General features: G+C 39.0%; 1 protein-coding gene across 3 annotated transcripts in view; it reads right to left on the bottom strand.

Annotated features, from left to right (window-relative positions):
- The window catches only part of RALGAPA2 (Ral GTPase activating protein catalytic subunit alpha 2), a 340,962-nt gene that overhangs the window by 280,540 nt on the left and 46,465 nt on the right, over positions 1-13,957 (bottom strand). The gene's annotated exons all lie outside the window — the stretch shown is intronic.

Genomic DNA, 13,957 nt, shown 5'->3' with positions numbered 1-13,957 from the left:
CTAAAATGTTATTTTTATCTTAATTAAATAATAGCCATTTCTTAAGTATTGAAATAAAAATTTCCCAAATGACAGATTCCCCAGGTTTCTTCTTTTTCACCATCTCCTTCCCATTTTCATTATAATCATTATTAGCCTCTGGACAAAGAACGAGATTGGGAAGAAAAGTGAAAACAAAGAGAATGAGACTGTAAACAACTCAGTGAGACAAGAAAATGAAATTGGTGGAAGGATTTCATGAAATTAATGGCCAAAAAAACTATTAAGTTTTAGAATTATAGTTAAGAATATCCCCAAACTTTTACAAATTTGACTTTTGTAGATTCCATATATATGAGATCACACAGTATCTTTCTTTTTTTTCTTTGAGACAAAGTCTCACTCTGTCACCCAGGCTGGTGCGCACTGGCGTGATTTCAGCTCACTGCAACCTCTGCCTCCATGGTTCAAGTGATTCTCCTGCCTGAGTCTCCCAAGTGGCTGGGATTACAGGTGCCTGCCACTACGCCCAGCTAATATTTGTATTTTTAGTAGAGACGGGGGTTTCGCCATGTTGGCCAGGCTGGTCTCGAACTCCTGACCCCAGGATTCACCCACCTCAGCCTCCCAAAGTGCTTGGATTACACGCGTGAGCTACCACACCCAGCCCCATGCAGTATCTTTCTGTGCCTGGCTTATTTCACTTGGCAACAATGTCCTCCAGGTTCAACCATGTTGTCACAAATCACAGCATTTCCTTTTATAAGGCTGAATAGTATTTCACTGTGTATTCATACCACATTTTCTATATCCATTCATTCACTGATAGACACTTAGGTTGTTTCCGTATCTCAACTACTGTGAATAATGCTGCAATAAACACGGGAGTGCAGATATCTCTTCTGCATACTGATTTTAATTCCTTGGGACATAAAGCCAGAAGTGGAATTGCTGGGGCATATGGTAATTTTATTTCTAGTTTTTTTGAGGAACTTCCATACTATTCTCCATAATAGCTGCACTAATTTACACTCCCACCAACAGTATACCAGCATTTCCTTTTCTCTACATCCTCACCAACACTTGTTACCTGTCATCTTTTTGATAATAGTGATTCTAACAGGTGTGAGATGACATCTCATTGTGATCTTAATTTGCATTTTCCTGATGATTAGTGATGTCAAACATTTTTTCATAAACTTGTTGGCCAAATGTATCTATGTATTCTTTTGAGAAAGTCTATTCAAGTCACCTTATCTTTCAAGCCCATAACTCTGAAAGGTATCTCATATCTAATGTTACTACATGATAATTCTAACAAAACACACCCACATGCATTCCAAATCCCATTGAGTGAAAAACACCTACACACCAGACAACAGACTTCACTCTTGAAAAATAAAATAAATATAAATGAAATATGTAATCCTTCCAAGATTTCATGAATAGTGGGCAAGAGAGATGATAAAGAAAAGAATATCATTTAGCAAAAAAAAATTAAAAAAAAAAAAAACGTGACAGACGTTTGCACGAAATATTACAGAAGTAAGGGGGAAAGGGCTTCACCTCAGCAGGTGCTTCATGGAATGCTTCCTGGAAATGAGGACACTTGAGCTGAGACTTAGAAGATGAATTAAATTTGCCTAGTGGATAGGGACAGAAGGAAGACCATGGGAGAATGCTAGAAGGCAAAGACAGCTTGATGCCTTACAGGAACCACAGCAGCAGGAGGGTCAGTTTGGCTGGTAGGCAGTGAGAAGGGGAGGAGATGGGCCTGGAGAGGCAGGCGAGGCTGGGGGCTTAATGTCCTCATGGGAGCAGTGTGGTCCCTGAATGGGTTTCAGCTGGAGGTGAACTGGAGGCAGCTGAGAGGGGAGGCAGACACAATCACTAAAGAGAGGCAATGGTAGAATTTCAGAGGAGAAATAAGAAGGCCTGGACCAAGGCCGGCCAGGTAAAGAGAACATATAATAGTGATATGCAGCAGATAAAATTGTCAGGGTAAGTGGGTAGAGGGGCTGTAGTAAATGGAGGTCTCCATGGCTCCCAGTGGCTTTGTAGATGGCAACACCTTTATCCGAGAGATCAAATCCAGATGCAATCTTAGACCCGAGGAGAATAAGCTATCAAGTTTGATTCTGGACATCCTGCCATTTGAGGTGTCAAAGGATGACCTTACTGGAAACGTTCTTCTAGGCAAATGTGTAAATGGGTCTGGAGTACAGAGGCAGGATTTGGACGGTAACAGATACAGGCAGCGGCTGAAGCTGTGTGTATATGAGAGCTCTCTTTTGAGAGAGTTTAAAATAAGATAAGATGAAGCTCTGGAGGTATCCAGGAGCTAAGGGAGCTCTGCTAAGAAGGTAAAATGAAGGTAAAGCAAAAGCCAGAGGCTAATGTGCTTGAATCCCAGGAGAAATCTTTGATATGCCAGCTATTTGTATGCTTATTTATTATAAAGATTAAAAACATTTAAGAGTATTTATATGCACAACTAGTTCTAAAAAGTTAAACATATTAGAAAATGTGGGGAAATTAATGTCACATAACAAAATGACTTCAATATTAAATAAAGTGAGCTCACTATTAATCTCTTGCCTTGAGAACACGCAACCTTTGTAAGCCAGACACCAAATGCCAGGCATGACAGATCCATCTATAAATTGTACAGAAGTAAATTGGCTGTTTCAAGGGAAAAAAATCAAAATAAGTCTTCCCCTTGCAATATGCTCTAACATTAATTTTAGATGAATAACACAAAAAAAGGAGCTAAATATAAAAACTGGGTTGTTATGTCAAATTACATTACATTAAAAGGGAATCAGAATAAGTAAAACAGCTCTCTACAGAATATCTTAATAAGAACCCACGTGAGCACTGTCTTACCAACAGAACCTAAACTCAAACATCCCCATGGGCACATAGGATCAAGAACCCAAGTTGGGTTACAACCTACAGGAAAAAGATCACAAGCAAAGAGATTAGAACAAGAAATGCAAAGACTCTGGAACTGAGAAAAAGAATGAGGGTCTCAGGAGTTAGGCTGCCAGGCCAATTGAGCAACTCTAGGGCCACAAATGAACACAATCTGGAGATGGCCTGGGGATCACCAGACTCAAGAGATGAAGACAAGCCTGCACCTGCATCTAAGTTAGATCCTCTGGTTCTTTAACTCAAACTTCCTCTTAACAGAAAAATTTACTATAGACCCCAATTTTGTATCTTTGATAAAAAATTAATGATAATAGCAAGGTGAGTTTTCTGGAAAACGTGCTGCAATGGAGGAGACAGGAGTACAAATGGCCTACTGAGGACTAACACCTGTGAAAGGGAAAAGACGGCAGCAAGATTGGACAAAGGAGCCTCAGACCATGAGGCAGAGCTGATAAATCTCTGCCAGCCTAGTGGAAGCTCCAGAGCAAAGATGAAAGGAGTCCAGTGTGACCAGAAATGGCAAGGCCCTTGTACAACTGCCTCTGGCAGTTACTGGCTTGGGGCCATGATGCAAAGAGTATGACCAAGGATGGAAAGCCAAAGGTGTGAAGAGCTAGAAACCATCAGCTAATGCCACTTTTGTAGCTGGGCAGCACATTCTTTCTTGAAGAGGAATATGTACAGCCCATCTCTATGTGTGCCACAATAATCTTCAAATTATTAATTAGAATATTCTCATCACATTGGAAAGCTGAAGTTCTAACAGACGGGCCCCCTACTTGAGAGACATGGCTTCTCTACTGGCAGTTTCTCAACAGCTGGCTGCTACCTCACGCTGATGGAAGCCTGGTCCCACTGAGTTCTCCCCATGCTTTCTGTGCTTCCTTCCATGCAGTTCACTGTGCCTGGGCAAATGGCACAGCAGTGACTTGGTGTCCTATTATCTCACCCATTCTCCTTTAAGGGACCTGGCAGCCCAGCTACATCCCAGGGTCATATTCTGACCCCATCTTGCCACTTAAACATTTCATATAGGAAATGCTGAGAAAAGTAAAGATTCAGAATAGATCTTAGATTAGATGAATGCTTGATATACCCACTGTTCTTCAGATCTTTAATTTAGTCAGGAAACTAATTGGGCAGTGAAAATCATGCTTTTTAGTTTTCCAAAATACATATTGGTCTTCTTGATTTCGTTTTCTTTTGTTAGCACACAACAAAGAAAAACACAGAATACAGCAAGACGATGTATATCTATATGCTTAGATACTGTCAGTCTGCCACAAAAGTAATTTCCAACTTATTCTGAGGTCAAGCCTATCATTATCATCACTTTTGGGTAAGTTTTCAGATTCACAAAATGGATGGACTTTAAAAACACTCAAAAAGGTCTGGATATGAAATGCATGCCTAATATCTGAGCTACTAAGAATATTCCCAAATGGACAAAATCTTACACAACAAGTCAAAGGCTGAAACATTACCCACACTGATGCTTCTTTTTGTACCCAAATATTGCAAGGGCCATTGTTTAAAGTCTATGAGGTCAATAAAAATAAAGCCCAACACAACTATCTATGTCCAAATGCTAAGCCTGTCCCTCAGAAAGCCCTAGATGAAGCCTACCTTTACTGGGGCAAATACAATCTGGCATTTCTTCTACTGCAGCCAATATTCTAAGCTATACTGCTGTGAATACCACATAAGCTATTGACATCGTGTTTGTAGTTTCACTGGAGAGTAAAATACAAAAAAAAAAAAAAATCAAGAAAGCCACACAGTGTGAATAAATATTACTTTTCTGAAAAACACACGGCTCTATTTAATGCTCAGTGCTCAGCTGCATCTATATGGTAATCCATTATAGTACACTCGAAATCGAAATTAGGTATTACTACTGATCAGCACATCAGGGAATCTGTCATTCTTTTAACTGATTATCCATAGTTCTTTTTTCTTCAGAACCTACTGCATGACCAGGAATAATGTGAAATGTACGCTGGAGTCTACACAAGATGCTATAGTCTACTTTATAACTGCTGGTCTTCTGATTTGTGTGGGAAATATTTTTTAATTATTATCAGATGACTGCAACATGCCCCAGTGGATTCACACTTGATTTCAATTCCACTTAGAAAGCTAGGACAGTGAAGAATGAAGAAAATACTACATACTAACTCATGGGAAGGTAATCAACTACAACAATGACCAACTAACATGTTACATCTGAAAGCAGAGTGTGGGGAGCAACCCTTCCCCAAACTAGCTGCAGGACAGAAGAGCTCTGGGTGAAGAAAATGCTGACCGAGGAGAAAACAGAAGATTTGGTTTAAAAGAACAGAGGTCTTAGTTACTTGACCTTTTGAGTAATAAATATGCAGAAAACTTATGATGAGAACTGGACAGTTCGGTTTAAAGAAAACATTCTGTGAATGCCTGTGCTACAAGTATAGTCTGATTTCAGAAGCACCCATGTGCATAGCAGCCCAGCTGCACAGATGCTTCCAGGGAGACCCATAGAGAGGGGAACTTGATCATTTGCTGTCTTAGGCCTGGCCACTTGTCTCTTACTACAATGACTCAACTCTTTCATGAAGACAGAATATTTGCCTTGAACACTTTCTCATTAACATTATAACAAAATGTTATTTGAGGACCTGCTATATGTTTAAAGTTAAAAGAAAGTTATTCTAGAACTGAAAGTCTATCAGCCACATACCTCCCTTCTTCAATATATCCTACACAATTCACATTCCAGAAAATATAAAGATTAATCAAAATAATCCAAAAACAAGGGAGTGGGGTTCTAAACACCGCGACAGTGAGCTATATTTACATAATTGGAGTTAATATGACTATAAAAAAGAGTATATTCCTAAAACAACTAACATAAGACAACATCGTAAAAATATTACAATAAAATAATCTGAATGGCAACAGCAGCGGCGAGAGGATGAACAAGTTATACATCTTGAAAGATGATGACACTGGGGACCATGCTCAGAATGAAGAAAACAGCACACAGAAAGATGGAGAGAAGAAAAAAAAAACAGAACAAGACAAGAATCAGAGCAGCAGCAAGAGGAAAGCTGTTGTCCCTGGACCAGCAGAGCATCCCCTATAGTACAACTACACTTTCAGGTATTCCGGGAGAACCCCTAGCCATCTCACCAGCTCACAGAGCTACAAACAGAATATCAAACAGATTGGCTGGGTGCGGTGGCTCATGCCTGTTATCCTAGCACTTTGGGAGGCTGAGGTGGGCTGAACACTTTGAGGCCAGAAGTTCGAGACCAGCCTGGCCAACATGGTGAAACCCAGTCTCTACTAAAAATACAAAACTCAGCTGGGGGCCGTGACGGTGCACACCTGTAATTTCAGCTACTCTCACTTGAGCCTGGGAGGCGGAGGTTGCGGTAAGCCGATATTGCACCACCGCACTCCAGCCTGGGCAACAGAGCAAGACTCTGTCTTGGAAAAAAAAAAAAAAGACTATCAAACAGACTGATACTTTTGCCTCTGTGAGTTCTTAGTGCTTTAATGGAGCCCTGATAGTTCATTCATGCCTGTATTTATATCGTGATGTTTATTTATCTTCCTGGTAACCTATTTAAAATTCTGGTTTCCTTAGTTGACTGACTTGTCTCAGAGATCAGATTTGTTCATTCTTAGGTTTCTCCCTAAACATTCCTAGTTAACATGTAGGTATCAACAAATATGAGAATTGCAGAGTTGATCAGAAGAGCATAATACAAAAGTACAGGCCTTTTTTTTTTTTATTTAAGTAGATATTTATGCAGTCCTTATTAAGCTCCAAGTGTCATGGAGAATACAAAAGCTTATAGTACCTGGCATCTAACCTCACGAAGTTTGACAGTAAAGTGAAAAGTAAAGTTTGAAAGTTTTGTATTTAAGAACCTCCCATTAGGGTTTTGGCTGTGTTCATGATCATGCATAAAATCTTTTTCCTGTGTTCAGAAGGAAAATGAAATCCCTAATAATTGCTTTTGTGGGTACTGACAGTAGAGACAGCCTAGACTATGTCTCACCTCCCTCCCAGGTGACTTGGTTTGTGGGTACCCCAAGAATCTGTCTGCATCTAACACCAGTCTTGTTGAACAAAGGTTATTATGTACCTCCTGTGTGCTGTACAGTTGATCTTTAGGCAGAACCAAATGCAGGGTTTGTCATTTTCTTGAAATTATTGAGGTATTAGCCCTGTTTAAATGTGTAAAAAAGAAAATAATACTCTAATAGGTAACATTACAATAAACTACTAAAGAGGGAAAAATAATATAAAATTAATAATAATCTGGGTATAAACTGCTTAAAATAGTTGAGAAGAAGTACAAAAGACATATGGAGTTAAAGTAAAAGCACAGGACTACCATCGAATTTTGCTTTATTTATTTATTTTTTGAGACAGAGCCTCACTCTGTTGCCCAGGCTGGAGAGCAATGGCGCAATCTTGGCTCACTGCAACCTCCACCACCCAGGCTCAAGCGATTCTTGTGCCTCGGACTCCTGAGTAGCTGGGATTACAGGCGTGTGCCACCACACCCAGCTAATTTCTGTATTTTTTAGTAGAGACGGGGTTTCTCCATGTTGGTCAGGCTGATCCTGAACTCTTGGCCTCAAGTAATCTGCCCACCTCGGCCTCCCAAAGTGCTGGGATTATAGGCATGAGTCACTGTGCCTGGCCAAAATACTGCTTTATTCTTGATATTAGAAGAAAAACAATGCAAACAATATTGTTAACTTAAAGATAGTTATTGGAATGAAAATAGGAAGAGTACCTTCCAAATTACAAAGCATATTCCATAAAGCCAAAATCAGTGACCTCTCCCCCAAAAACAAAGTTAGAAGAAAAGCTAAAACCAAGTGCAACGGGCATCAGAATACACAGATGTGTACTGGTTATCACACACAAAAAAGTAGTAAGTATAAGCAGGTTAAATTCCCCTACCGAAGACCAAGTCCATTAGACCCAGCTTTCAAACACAGAAAGACTGACAATAAAATACAAAAAAGGAGGCTCACATGCACACACATCCAGACAAAGCAATATTAATATCAAGTAAAAAAGTATTAACGAGACAAAGGGAATTATTTCAAATAGGTTAAATATGTAATTTACGATATACCTATAATACTTATGAATCTTTATGCAACAAATAACATAGCATGAAAATAAAACAATGGAGGCTACTCCATTAAAACAACTTTCAGAAACTAAAGGGGGAAAACACTTTTAAATGGGGGATATTAACACACACTATCTTTGAGAAATAAAATAGGCAATACAGTATAATACAGAAGACTTGAATATAGTTATAGCAAGACTGGTTTAACAGCTATATATCAAACTTCACAGAATCCAACATTTATGAAACATTTACAAAGTTATTTTTCTAAGTGATGCAAATAAATCCCTCAAAGTAAGTGTTACGCAGGTCACAAGCAAACTCAATACACTGGGAGTCCACCATCAAGAGTTTAAGCTAAAAATTTCTCAATTACTTGTGGATTTTAAACACTCAAGTTAAAAAAAAAAAGTAATTCTTAATTACTTGTGGATTTTAACACTCGAGTTAAGAAAACTGATTATAAACGAAAAATAATCAACATTGTGATTCACATATAACAAAAATTGGTCAAAGCTGAAATAAGAGGCAAATCCATAGACTTGAATTTCCTACAATGCAAGAACTAAGTTTTAAACTAAAAAAATTGATTAAAAAAAAAAAGTTTTGTTAACGAAGAAATCAATAAAAATAAAAGCAAAAATGACTTACATAATGAAATTATCACCAAGTATTGTTAATCACTAAGCTACAGACAGTTGAACTGGTAGTACTGCAAGTAATTAAATATCCTCTTAATCAAACATTTATCTAATTCATTAAAACATAGTCTTATTAAGTGCCCATTCTGTGCCATGAACCATGTGAGGGATCAGAGATACATAAAAGACACCATTCCTGCTCTAAAAGCTAGAGCCCTAAGAGGGAAAAGGTGAGAAAATCAGGGATGTCAGTACATGCACAAGGAAATGAAGACAGACAAGGTGCACTTCCAAAGGGAGAACACCCTTGAACTGAATCTTGAAGGACAACAGGGGTGAGCCAGGCAAGCAAGAGCATTTCAGGCAGACCAAACAGCAGCAAAAAATAAAAAGCCTTGCTGCTTATTTGGGGACCTGTAAGAGGCTGCCAGTGAGGGCAGAAGATAAGTGATAAGTGATAGAGAAGGAGGCAGAGACTAGACGAAGAACATTCTGAAGGCTATACTGGGAAGTGTGACTTTTGTCGTAAAGGCAATGAGAATCGAAATTACATCACACAGCATCTGAGGTGAGTGAGGCAGAGAGAAGGGGTGGAAGATCACACACCAAAAGACTGCTTAGCAGGATACTCCAGTGGTGGGGAAACTGAGGCTCTGAACAAAGTCTTAGATAGTAGGCAGAAAAGAGTATCAAAGAGCACCAGCACAGAATGAAGAAAAATACTATCAATACTGAACAAAATAGACAGGACAGACTGATGTTTTTTGCAGTAGTCCTCCCTTATCCTAGGGAGATACGTTTCAAGACTCCCAAGGGATGCCTGAAACCACAGATAGTACCAAACCTTATATACACTGTGCACAAATTTCTTTTTCCTTCTTCACAATTTCATAGAAGATTGGTTCTTACTGTAGATCTTAGCAACCTCAGCATATAGTTTTTTTTTTTCTTTCTTATTAAGTCAAGAACGTTCACCTTTTCACTTAAAGGAAGCACTGTACAGCTTCTCCTTGGCGTATCTGATTGCCAGCATCACTACTCTTGTGTTTTGGAGCCATTATTATTATTACTATTATTTTTGAGACAGAGTCTCACTCTGTCACCCAGGCTGGAGCACAGTGGCGTGATCTCGGCTCACTGCAATCTCTGCCTCCCGGGTTTAAGTGATTCTCAAGCCTCAGCCTCCTGAGTAGCTGGGATTACAGGAGCGCACCACAATGCCTAGCTAATTTTTGTATTTTTAGTACAAACGAGGTTTCACCCTGTTGGCCAGGCTGGCCTCAAACTCCTGGCCTCAAGCAATCCACCTGCCTCGGCCTCCCAAAGTGCTGGGATTACAGGCATGAACCACCACGCCTGGCCTGGAGCCATTATTGAGTAAAATAAGAGTTACCTGAACACAAGCAATGTGATACCACAACAGTTTATCTGATAACCAGGACCACTGCTAAGTGACTGATGGATAGCTAGCATCTACAGCATGGATCCACTGGACAAAAGAATGATTCATATCCCAGGCAGAATGGAGCAGGATGGTGAGAGATTTCACCACACTACTCAGAATGGCATGCAATTTAAAACTTATGAATGGTTTATTTCTTTAATTTTCCATTTAATGTTTTTGGACCCTGGTTGACCACGAGTAACCAAAACCTCAGAAGGTGAAACTGCAGATAAGGGGGACTACCATATTAAGTACTAAAATGTGATATTCAAAATGTTTTTTATTAGGTACAAAAAATGCAACCTTCAAAAACTGGGAAGGCAGGCACTTAATAGATTTCAAGGTTATTTTTTCACTTTGCTTAGGATCATGCAAAGGTCTAATCTCTTTTAAAAAAAAAAAATCACACTGCACTGGACTCCTCATTTTTTTAATGACAGAACGAACATTCAGTGACCTTCACAAATCCCCAAATTAGTAGCATATAATTCTACCCATAATATGTGGGTTTTGCCCCGAATAAAGCATTCACTAAAACAGATTCAAAAGGAGTCTTCTTTTCACAAAAGTATCTTACACAGGAGATCTCAGTCACAACCAAATCTGCCATGCTATTCTTCATTTCATGCAAGTTTCTATTTTCTGCCTGAAAACTACTACATTTTTCCGATCTCTTCAGTTTTGTTACTAGCACTAGTTGGCCATCCGTTTTATGCCATTTTTTAGGGGAAAAAATCACTCCCAGAGAGTTTCTATAGGGGTGATGAGTAAAGAATAACAAAATCCCAGTGAGATGCCACTACTTGGTTCCCACCACCCCATAAATTCTGAGGATTTAAACTCCTGCCTCAGCACAATTAGAAAGCACTGTACACCTGCAGGTTGTCTTGGGACTGGCCACCCTGTCAAATTCATTCAGCATGTGCCCAAGGCCTGCAGGAAAAGCCAGTGCACAAAGGCTTCAAGCCAGACCCTTCCAACCTGTACAGTGTCACAAACCACATCAAACACTAGATGTCACTCTGTAACAGCCACCACACTACATATCCAAACAGAAAACAAGTAATAGATTTATAATAGCAAGTTTTTGTACAACTCTCTCCTAAAGGTATATATTAATTTAAAAAAAACCAACTTACCAAAACTACATTAACAGATTAATTTTAATTAAAGAGAAAAGAGCTCTCTACATGTCTCCTGCTATCCTAACAATAAATACACATGCTCAAGTTTCAGTGTTAATTTCCCATATCTTTAGCCCTAATGCAGTTTCTACCATCTGCCCTTAAAAGATTCTTGGAAGCATTTTTGCTAGTATTGCCTTCCACAGGATCTCCTCTTAAGAGTGTCAGTTACCAACACGTCAAGTGGCACACTATGTGAAAGAGGCCAGCATGCCAGGAAGCTCAGGGCACCTGGACTGCAACAGATAACAAGAAGAATGTAATTTCAGACTTCCACGAACATCTTATCTCCAGTGTCCCTTCCTCCAAGGTGAACTGAGTAATTTGGTATACCCCGTTGGGTCAATCCCAAGTTTCTCACCTATAAGTCTTGATGCAAAAGGGAGACTGCAGTCTTTAATACTAAATTTGCATATTAAACTATCCATTGAAACTGACTCCTTTCAACTCAAACACTTGTCTAATTAAAATTACTAACATTCTATAATAGGATAATCACATTTTAACCAGGAACAGTGCATGCAAAGAATCTCCAAAATGGACCACATGTTTATATTTTGTTCCCACCTTCCAGTTTGTACAGATCATAGACATTTCACTATCAAAATCAGGTACCAGAATAACCACATGCTATAGAGATAAAGGATCTCAGTCCTGTGTTTTATTATTTCCCCAGTATCCAGTACAGGCGATAGCACCGAGGAGCAATTACAGAGCTAATTCACCACCACAGGCAACATATGAGACCAGTGAAAAAGGGTACCTTGGCCACCTGGCCCTCTACTGTGATCCCTGCAGAGCAGTCTCAAGGCAAGATCACACTCTGCCATAACAATAATGTTATCAGTTGGAGTTGTTCCCAACCAAGGGTTCAACATCAATAAAAGCCACAAGTATGGCTGGCATTACAAAGAAAGCCAGATGATTACACACCTCTATTATCATTTAAATATAGCCCCATGTCATAAATGTGACCCAAAATCTTAGTCATGCTAACTAGAGACATTCATTCTCTTTGCCAATTGGAACTCAGGGAGACTTTGAGGATGAGAAATAGGTGTCTGTGCCAGCTCAGTTCTTTTAAAAATGTTCTCCAGAAAATTTGAATTGATAGTGGCTTTTTCTCAATTGTAATCAGTCATTTAGAATTATGACAGTGACCAGTGAGCTGCAATCAAAATTGGAATCATTCTTTTAAAAGAAAACAAAATCTACTGAAGCATCTAAATATTTGAAATCCTCAATAAGAACTTAAATTCCAAGGATTTTGGAAGAATCTGCTTTTTTCATTTTAGTTGTTCTTGTCCCTCTTCCACTCAAAAACCGTAAAGTGGTCCTCACGGGAAACAAAATAAAAAGCAGTATTAGCCTGAGAGGTTTGTAGAGGAAGTCCTTCACCTCGGCATGGGAGGAGGGAGCAGCACGGAAGGATGGCTGCACACTGGACAGCCTGGAATAAGAAATAACAAAGCAGAGAAAAGCGCAGAAACTGTGGCAACTAGTTAATTGTAAAAATATGATTCTGCTACCTTGTTATGTATTATTTGCTTATAAGAAAAGCCATTAGTCATTGTATAAAGAAAGAAAAGGAATTGTTACTTAATCCTGTAGGACACCTGGCCTGAATGTGTTGACTTGCGTAGAATTCAGTTCAGGCATTTTCACTGAACCTTCACAGGAGCTTTTAATTTGTTTTCATTTTCAAAGAGTTACAAAAGATATGCAATTCCCACAAAAGAAGAAGAGGAGGCAGGGGTGGGGGGAGGAAAAGAAGAGGATAAGGAGAAGGAAAGGAAGAAGAAGAAAGGAAATAAATCTCAGAATTGTTTGTAATCCTATTATATTCATAACTAGTTTTTCTTTAGGCAATTCACTATTAGTATCTGAAGTAAAATGGTGCTACTAAATGTGAAAAGTTATAAATGAATGCATTTGGATGGGAAATAAAATCAACATTCAAATTACTGGATTGCATATACAAAACAATGCTACAGAGAGTGAAAATCAGCCATTTGTTTCATCTTATTGGCACTGTACTGGATATAGCTATATTACTATTATCAGGAAAATCATTAAAAATTCTTTTCCCCTACTCTAAGGAAAAAAAAAATTAGGGGCTAAATCCTCTATCTATATAAGCTCACCTGGAGCAATGAAGAACAAGAGACCCAGTGCTGAATTCCATTAAAGTAAGACATAGATTCCACTACATCCCTGGATTCACCACTGGTCAAATTATGAATCCCAAACATAACTACACCCAGCAATACTGTGCACATGTTGAGTCCAGCCATCCAATCCAGCTTAACACCACACTGCAGAGAAGGAAGGGAGTCAGTACATATAGGCATGTAATAAATCGCAAGCAATCAAATTTCAATACCAAAGGAAAAACAAAAGCTAGCATCCACGATATTATTTTTATTTCTCTGTATGTCCTATAAGAAGCCCACATGTCATCTGCACTTGCTGTGTGGTTCACCTGCTGCAGTTTGCCTCTTCCATCAGTGCTTCTCAAGTAAGAATCTCCTACCAAAGGACGGGTGAGAAAGAGACATGGTGTATCATCCTAGAGTGCACTGAAACTGTTTTCTTTATTTCGAAGGGGAAACGGAGAAAGGTTGAAGGTGT

Source organism: Hylobates moloch, unplaced genomic scaffold, assembly GCF_009828535.3.
Source record: "Hylobates moloch isolate HMO894 unplaced genomic scaffold, HMol_V3 SCAFFOLD_21, whole genome shotgun sequence".
In the NCBI taxonomy this organism is placed as follows: Eukaryota; Metazoa; Chordata; class Mammalia; order Primates; family Hylobatidae; genus Hylobates; species Hylobates moloch.
This window is presented reverse-complemented; position numbering and strand designations above follow the sequence as displayed.